The following is an 8,296-nucleotide window of genomic DNA, read 5'->3' as shown; positions in this document are numbered from 1 at the left end:
AAAATTAGTGTCTCCTTGCTTCCCGCCCTCCGAGTGGCTGCCGTCTCCGGGGGCCATACCGAAGATTACACAGAACCCAAGCGGCTTTAGGAGCAGGCTACAGCTAAGGGCAAGCCTGCCGTGAGCTCCGTGCACCCAGCCTTCCGCCCCACTCTGCGGCTGATTTTTACTTGTTTTCCATTTTTTAAAAAAAATCTGGAAATGTAAACAGTTTTCCTAAGAACAGATCACTTTGAGGTTGTTTTGTTCTTCCCAGTTTGATCAGAAGCACATGCACTTGTCCAAAGGACCCCCCCGGTACTCACAGTGTGACAAAGTGTATCTTCTGGGCAGCCGTCTGGGCCTGGAAAACGTCAGGTGGAAGACGGGGCCTCGCGTTCTGAAGGCACAGCGTGGCGTCCGTGGGACCGGGCACTGAAGAACAGCAGCGAGAGGCTCTGCCTCCACCCGAGCCGCAGCTGCAGGGCTGCCGGTGTGGCCGGCCTGGCCCAGACCCACAGTCATCCGTGGGCCTCACCAGCCTCGCCGTCTGGGATCCCCGGCCAGGCCCCGCTCTGCACTGTGGGAGGAGAGTTGAGCGTACCTTGAAGCAGGTGAAAGTCATTGCCCTTCTGCCCTCTTCTCCTCCAGATACCCTGGGCCCCTGGGACAGCAAGGTCCCATCGGAAGTACCCTGAGGCCCACCCGGCCAAGCACGCCTGCCCTTCCAGGGTCTAGTACTGGGTCCCAGGAGGGCAGTGGCCAAGCTGAGCAAATGCGCATCGTCACGGATTTTTGTGGTCTTTGGTTTCCTCTTACAATTGCCGTTACTATCCCTTCCTTCTAACGCCCCCTCCCCTCAAAGGCTTCCCCCAGGTTCTCCACCACCCCCGCCTCTGCTCCTTCTGAGTAAACCATTTTTATTCGTTTGGTCGGGACCCTGTTGCCCTGATTTTTGCTCAAGGTAGCGGCGCGCACTTCACAACGCCTCTGGATATCACTCCGCAGAGAACAGCACCGGCCGCTGTGCAGCAACAACCGTGCACGGGGCCGAGCCCCGCGGTTCGTTCAGCCATTTCCCTACCAAGGGACGCGTGTGTCGTGTCCAGTCTTGTGCTACTTCAAACACCACTATGGATAGGACTTTGGGCGACTAGCTGTGGAAGCGTGTTCTCAGGGTCGATTCCTCTAAGGGACCGCTGATTCAAACCTACATTCACGTTATTTCGTGATACGGAGCACCCACCCCCCTCACCCCATGCCAACCTGCGCGCCACCAGCCAACACGTGACAGAGCCAGTTTCTACGCCGATGTTTAACGCAGTGCCTTGTTCAAATTTGGATTTTTACTAACCGGATAGGTCAGAAATGTTAGCTCGGTGGTTTTAATTTGCATTTTCCTTACTATGAAAAAGGTTGAGTATCCATCCAAATGTTTTAAGTGCTCCTTACATTTTTCCCCCCTGCAAACAGTTTCTGTCTCTGCCTCTTTTCTACTGACAACCATCCATTCAATCTTGGCTTTAATTCACGGAACAGCACACACGGCCCTTTATTTAGGCCGCCGTTTGCGGCGCGCCGCGGCGCGGGTGAGTCGAGCTCCGATCCTACGCAGGGAAGGGGGCGCCTCACTAAGGGGTCCTGGGGAACCAGGTAATTCCTGGAAAAGTCTACCGAAGTCAGGAGCCTTCGCTGAAAACCAAAATACTATTTGAAAGAACCACCCTGGCCTGCAGCGCAGCTTCACTTACGAGTCAATTAATTTCCCTCTTTATATACCAAGAGAAAACGCGCACCGGGACAAACCGCTGACCGCAGAATGGACGCATCATTTTCCACGAACAATATCCCTCCGCGGAGCCTCAGTGGTTCGAGCATCTGCCAATCTTCTGTGGAAGCAAAGATCTTGATTGCCATTGGGTACTGCATCTTCGCCCCCTCCCCACTCAGCAACGAGATGCGTCGTCCCGGACGTCCGGCCTCGTCCAGTAGCGGTCCCTCAGTGATGGACAAGGGCCTTTGTCCAATGAGAAGCGCGGGATGGCTTAAACGGTCTACGCCAGGCTGGCGCCTCGGGCTTCCACCGCAACACCTGCGGGACGTTGGGGTGTTGGGGTGACCGTGCGCAGAGGCGGCCGGTATCGTGCCGCCGGGTTTGCCTCGGAGCTGGAGACGGCGCGGTGGCGCCCTACCTCTGTGCAAATCTGGAGATGCGTCCCTACACCGAGTCCCCTGCCGCGACTGGATGCGCGACCTGGCGGTCTGCCCCGCCTGGGGCTGAGTTCCCTTACGAGGCCAGGCCAGCCCATGAGCACCATGCTAGATCCTCAGTGCGAAGATAAATCCAAGCCTGCGCCTGTACCCCAGGGCCCCACCGTCTCCACCTTCCACCAACACTCCCCGGGCCTGTTCTAGAGCAGGCTCAAGAGAGTGACCTGGGGTCACCGTCCTGCAGCCGAATCCAGTGTCTCCCGTCCCTCCACCCCGTGTTTTCCACATTCTCGTTAGCCCCGCGCCTAAGGCCAAATCCAGCAAATAATCCTTTCCACTGGGCAAACTGCACACACCCGTTTTCTCATGGGGTGTTTTTGGTACTGGGCTGCTTGAGGTGCAAGGCAGATGGGCCGCACCTCTCACCTACGCTTGCCCTTTCACGTTCTGCCCCGGGCACGGAGCTGGGGTTGGCAGAGCGCCTCTGAGTAAGTCTGTAGTCAGTTGGACTCCCCACTCGGCTGAAGGATCAAATTGCTGCCATCCCGCCGCCCAAATCCAGCCCACTGCGGGCTTTGCACCCCTGGGGAGGGGTGCCACCAGCCTCGATTTAGGGGCCTGACGGTGGTGGGGTCCTCTGCAAATGAGAAAGGGGGCTGTGCCTCGGAGCAGGCTAGGTCATCCAGGTTACTGAACTGTGCTGAAGAGCTCTGTCAATATGCAATCAGGTTTTTCAAAACCTCATTTCTTTCACCGAGCTCAGTACTTGAATGACTTTTTGTCGGGCTCTCTGAAAGGGGACAGGTTCTTTTGACAGCCACTTCGCTCCTTCAAAGGTTACTCATCTTCATCTCAGAGCTGTGTTCGGGGGCACCTTTGGTTCTCCTGTAATCAGCTTCAATGATACTGCAAGTTAGACGTCAGGAGAAGAGGCAGCTGGCAAGGGGAATCAAATTAAGGACATTGTTCCAGGAAGAAAAGGTCCCCGGAAGGAAATGGGAGCCAGGGGGCAGAGCACCTGAGATTGACGCTTGAATATTGAGTGGTGTGAATTGGCACAGTGTACTCCTCAGACATTTATGGAGCCTGTCTTCGTGCCGAGCGCTGGGCTGGATGATGAAATGCGAGAGGAGCTCAACTCGGCCTCTACTTTCCAGGCAAGGTGAGCTGAAGGTTCACCAACTTTTCAGAGCGCAGGCTTTGCACGCACAGAGCGCTGGGAGCCTTGCCAGTCGCTGCTCCCCTGACCTTCGAAACTCTCAGTAAGGAAGTCACGCTCTCCTTTTACAGACGAAAAGATGTGACTCCTACATGACTGAAGATAACCCAACTCAAAACAGATCAAAGGTCTGAATACCATTTCTGCCAAGAAGATCTACAAATGGCCAACAAGCACTTGAAAACTATGTTCAACGTGCTATTGAAATGCAAATTGAAACCACAAGGAGACACTGCAGTCACTAGGATGGCCATAGTAATAAAACAATAAATGAAAACAGATAAGACAAAAACAAGTTATTGGGGAGGCTATAAAATAATAAATGAAAACAGATAAGGTAAAAACAAGTTATTGGCGAGGCTATAATAAAACGATAAATGAAAACAGACAAGACAAAAACAAGTTATTGGTGAGGCTATAATAAAACGATAAATGAAAACAGACAAGACAAAAACAAGTTATTGGTGAGGCTATAATAAAACGATAAATGAAAACAGACAAGACAAAAACAAGTTATTGGTGAGGCTACGGGGAAGCTGGAACCATCACACACTCTTGATGAGCATGTGAAACGGTGCAGCCGCTCTGGAAAATGGCGGCATTTCCTGCAAAGGTTAAACAAAGGGTTGCCACATGACCCAACAATTCTACTCCTGGGTCGGTACCCACGCGAAGTGAAAACAGGTGTCCACACTCATCACAAAAAAAGAAAGTTATGTGACAAGACAGAAGCGTGAGCTAACCCCATAGTGGAAAGCATTTCACAGCATAGGCCTATATTAAGTCATCCCATTGTACACCTTCAATTACGCACTATCATGTCAACTGTGTCTCAGTAAAGCTGTTTTAAAAAAAAACTGCATATGTCCACCACAAAACCGTCATGCATGAGTGTTTGTAGCAGCATTACTTATAGTAGCCAAAAGGTGGAACCGACCCAAACACCCATCAACTGATGAATGAATAAATAAAAGTGGTGCGTCCCTATAAAGGAATATTACTCAGCAATGAAAAGGAACGAAGTGGTTACCTGCAACAGCACGGACGGACCTTGAACGCATCACTCGGAGGGAAGGAAGCCAGAGGCAAAAGGTCACACACCGAGTCATTCCATGTACATGCCACTTCGCGGGTCCGCTCATCCACAGACACAGAAAGTAGGCCAGCGGTTGCAGAAGGCTGGGAGTGGGGTGGGGGGAAGAGGAGTGACCGCTAGCGGGGGCAGGGGGTGTCGGGGGAGTGACAAAAGTGGTGTAGGATTGATTGTGGTGACATCTGCATGGCTCTGTGAGTGTACTAGAAGCCATTAAATTGTATGCTTTAGATAGTCGAATTGTATGGCATGTGAATTACACCTGAATAAGCTGAATATATATAGTTTTTGCTTTCGTTTTGGGTCTGCAGACCGGCGTTCAATCCACTGAGCCACACCAGCCAGGGCAAGAATTGTAATGCTGCTGCTGTTGATGGGGTTGAGCACGTGTGAGTGGCGGCTGCGAGCGGCCAGCTCTCTGACTGTGACCTCCCCCTCCCTCCCGCCCCCCCAACCCCCCTGCCCCCCTGGAGGGACTAGCAGTTTCAAGCTGGTTTTGTGAAACACCAGTTTTTGCAATGAGGAAAATCCGGGGGACATTTGGCTTTTGTCCACTGGAGTGGCTTTGAGAACAACAGCTCATCCTAAAATGAGTTTTCTTAACTCATTTTTTTTTGGACAGATTTTATGTACTGGTTTAAGAGGTTTGCATTCGTTTGTCCTTGTCTGGATTACTAACACGCCCAGGAAATGCAAGCACAGAGCCTTGGGGGCTGCCGGGGGAGTGTCAGGACACCTGTATAAACAGGTGACAAAAAAACTGAATTCCGATGAAAATTAAGCAATAACTACACCCCGACCCAGAAGAGTTTCATTAGAGTGTTTGCTTTAGGAAACTTGTAAGTTCTTTCCATCTCTTTGAAGTGTATATGAACCTTTTTAAAGCGAGAGAGAATCCTCTTGCCAGACCCTGGAGTGCCTTTCCTAAGGACCAGAAGCCTTTTGGAACATAACCAAAGACGACGGCACCCCAGCCGCCCAGCGAAGTGGGGACGGACTCTGCGTGCGAGGAACCCCGTAGTCCCGTCTGCTCCCTGGAGGCCCAGCGGCTGCTCGGTTCACGGATGTGTTCCGGAGGGGTTGTGTCAGACCGCCTGTGTAAAGGTCAAGATGTCTTTGTCCTCGTCTTGTAGTGGAGCCACCTGAAACCCTGGTTGAATGCTTGCCCGACAATAAAATTGTTTGATTTCTCTTTCAACCTCTCTCACGATGGAGGGGTGGACTGGGTCACCGGGTTTGATTCTATTGGACACGAGCTACCCCTCCGCCCTCCGCCCTCCGCCCTCCGCCCCTCGGTTCGCTCCGCTTTGTGCTGGACTTAACCAGCACTAAGTGGGCGCTGCCTCAGGACCTTGCCCTTCTGGTTTCTGTGGCTTGGCCCAGGTCCTGCCAGCACTCCCCACGGTTTGCTTTCTCCTGTTACCTGGCCACACCTCAGAGAGGATGCCCCCAGCGCGGCTCGCCCCCCTCATTGTCCTCACAGCGCCACTCACAACCAAATTAAGTGATTCTTTCTGTCTCTGCTCTGGGAGGGTGACCCCGGGGGTCAGGACTTGCTCTGTGTGGCCCGGCACTGTGCCCGCAGCCCGGACACTGCCTGGTGTCGGGGAAATAGCATTAAAAATAAGTCTCCCGCCAAGCCAGAAAACCTCTCCAAAAGATGCTTTTGCCACGATTATTAGCATTGCGGGTGGACACAGCGCAGTCTGCCCTCGGGGTCTCAGCCCTTCCCCGGGGGGCTCCCGTGGCCACGGTGGTTTTCCCACTCGAATCTCAGCCTCAGCCACCTGAGGCTGCCTGGGCGTGCCCGCGTCCCACGTTATCCCAGGGGCCTTCCTGGCCATGCTGGGAGCGTGGCACGGGGAACCTTTTGGCACGCACACCGGTTAGGTCCCCCTCCTGAAAGTCTCGGTAGCTAGTGTGTCTGTCCTCTGTCCCATAGTCACACACCAGTTTACCGTTCCTACCTCAGGAGTCCAGTATGTAGTCATCTGTTAATAAGTGCAAAATAAATGAATTCACCAGCAAAACCCTATCTTTCATGTCATGTTTCCTTTGGGTAGCTCTTGTTACTATGACGCCGGGCTGTGGTGTCGACGCTACCCCGACACCGTGCTGTGGTGTCCATGCCACTCAGACACGGGGCCGTGGCGTCCACCTCCTTCCGTCAGACTCACCCCCCCCAGAAGGAGAGCGCATGAGAGGCGAGACGCCCGGCACGTGCCAGAGAAGGGGAAGCGAAGAGCTCAGAAAATGAACGAGGGTTCTCCTGTGGATACTGGTGTCTCGCAGAGACTGAGGAAATGTCATCAGGTGAGTTCGTTATGGCCCACCTGGCCTTCCCAGGTGCCCGGGGGGAAGAGCGCCACGGCAGCCCAGGGGCTCCAGCAGGCCTCTGACCCAGGTTCAAGGTTCCAGGACAAGCACCGCTGCCGCAGGCCAGGACAGCCCGGGGGGCAGAGCACGCTGCACCCTAGAAAGACCAGAGAGTAGTGTTACCGCGGAGTCCTTGCCTGGGGCGCCTTCCTCCCCGGCTGCCTCTGGCGTTTCCTCTTCACCGAACAGCATTATTTTCGCCTTTGAATTTCTCCGAGAAACTTCTAAGAAATGGCTATGCCAAGGGAGCCTGTTACAAAGTCACACACTGTGTCTGTAGGAACCAGGGGCATTCTAGCTAGGAAAAAGAAGGAGGTTTGGCCAAAGGCGGGGTGTAGGGTAGTATCCCCTTTAGATGCAGGTGAGAAGAGCCCCTTCCCTGCACCTTGTGCTTTATTTTAATTTTTTAAAAGATTTTATTAGTTATTTATTTTTCATAGAGAGAGAGGGAGGCAGGGAGAAAGAGAGGGGAAGATCACTGCGTGGTTGCCTCTCACACGCCCCCTGCTGGTGACCTGGCCCACAGCCCAGGCATGGGCCCTGACTGGGAATCGAACCGGAGACCCTTTGGTTTACAGGCCTGAGCTCAATCCACTGAGCCACACCAGCCAGGGCTGGACCTTGTGCTTTAGGAGGCCCCGTATCCCAAACATACAAACACAAACGTATTGAAGAGCAGCGTGCGCCTGGGTCACTTGGATCGCGTGCTCAGGGCAGGTGCAGCCTGACCCTTAACTGACCACGTGGGCCTCCGTGAATAACACTGTTCGGGCCTCAGAGCAAGGCTTCTTCGCCGCGTGCCCCGTGTCTTCAGAGGCAGAAGGAACAGCAGTGTCCGGGTGTTGTGGATGTTGGGGGCACTTCAGGGACCAGCACATTTTGGGCATGACACCAGTAGAAACAAGCAACACTGCAGGACAGCCCTACATGTCACAAAGAGAGCAGGGAAAGGGACCTTCAGAGAGAGTCCCATCCCAGGGTCGCACTGATCCCTGAGGGTCTGGAAGGTGCCCACTCGCGCCAGGCTGCACCCAGGCCTGCTCCGCACAGGCAGCGGGATGGCAGAGCAGCCCTCCAGGCGAGCCGATTTCACCCTCCCTTCCTCTCCTGGCTGTTTCACCGCTCCGCAAACTCGTGTGTAGCCCAGGGCCCTGCAAACTCCCTCCCCTCCCTGGAAATCCAGCTTTGCCCCAACTTGCAACGCAGTTTAATAATCCTTCCTCTCTCTTCATGGGCGCCACCGCACTTCTCTTTTAAATCGGCTATTACACCCGCCTGGTTCTGCCAGGAGTAGAACACAATCTGTAACACGTTTTCCTGTTTCTCGCCTGCGTCAAGGTCAAGGTCTGACCTTCCCCCAAACACCCTCTCAGGGCGTGTCTCTGCATTTAAGCTGTCGCACCTCTTGTTGGCTGGTG

General features: G+C 53.8%; 1 protein-coding gene across 3 annotated transcripts in view; it reads right to left on the bottom strand.

The window, feature by feature from the left end:
• Window positions 1–1,846, bottom strand: part of METTL23 (methyltransferase like 23) — a 40,058-nt gene extending 38,212 nt beyond the window's left edge. The window contains exons 1-2 of one of the 3 annotated variants that reach the window (XM_045835809.1): window positions 1,776–1,846; window positions 306–559 (exon numbers count right to left, since the gene is read on the bottom strand). The gene's annotated coding sequence lies outside the window, so the exon portion shown is untranslated. Of the gene's footprint in view, window positions 1–305; window positions 560–1,245; window positions 1,402–1,730 lie in introns of those variants that run through there. The other 2 variants (XM_045835808.1, XM_045835812.1) reach the window with 2 other exon arrangements.
• Window positions 1,847–8,296: the final 6,450 nt, after the last annotated feature.

Source organism: Phyllostomus hastatus, unplaced genomic scaffold (assembly GCF_019186645.2).
Source record: "Phyllostomus hastatus isolate PE091 unplaced genomic scaffold, TTU_PhHast_1.1 phas_contig_210, whole genome shotgun sequence".
Taxonomy (NCBI): Eukaryota; Metazoa; Chordata; class Mammalia; order Chiroptera; family Phyllostomidae; genus Phyllostomus; species Phyllostomus hastatus.
Note: the sequence above shows the minus strand (reverse complement) of the source record. Positions and strands in the feature narration are given on the sequence as shown.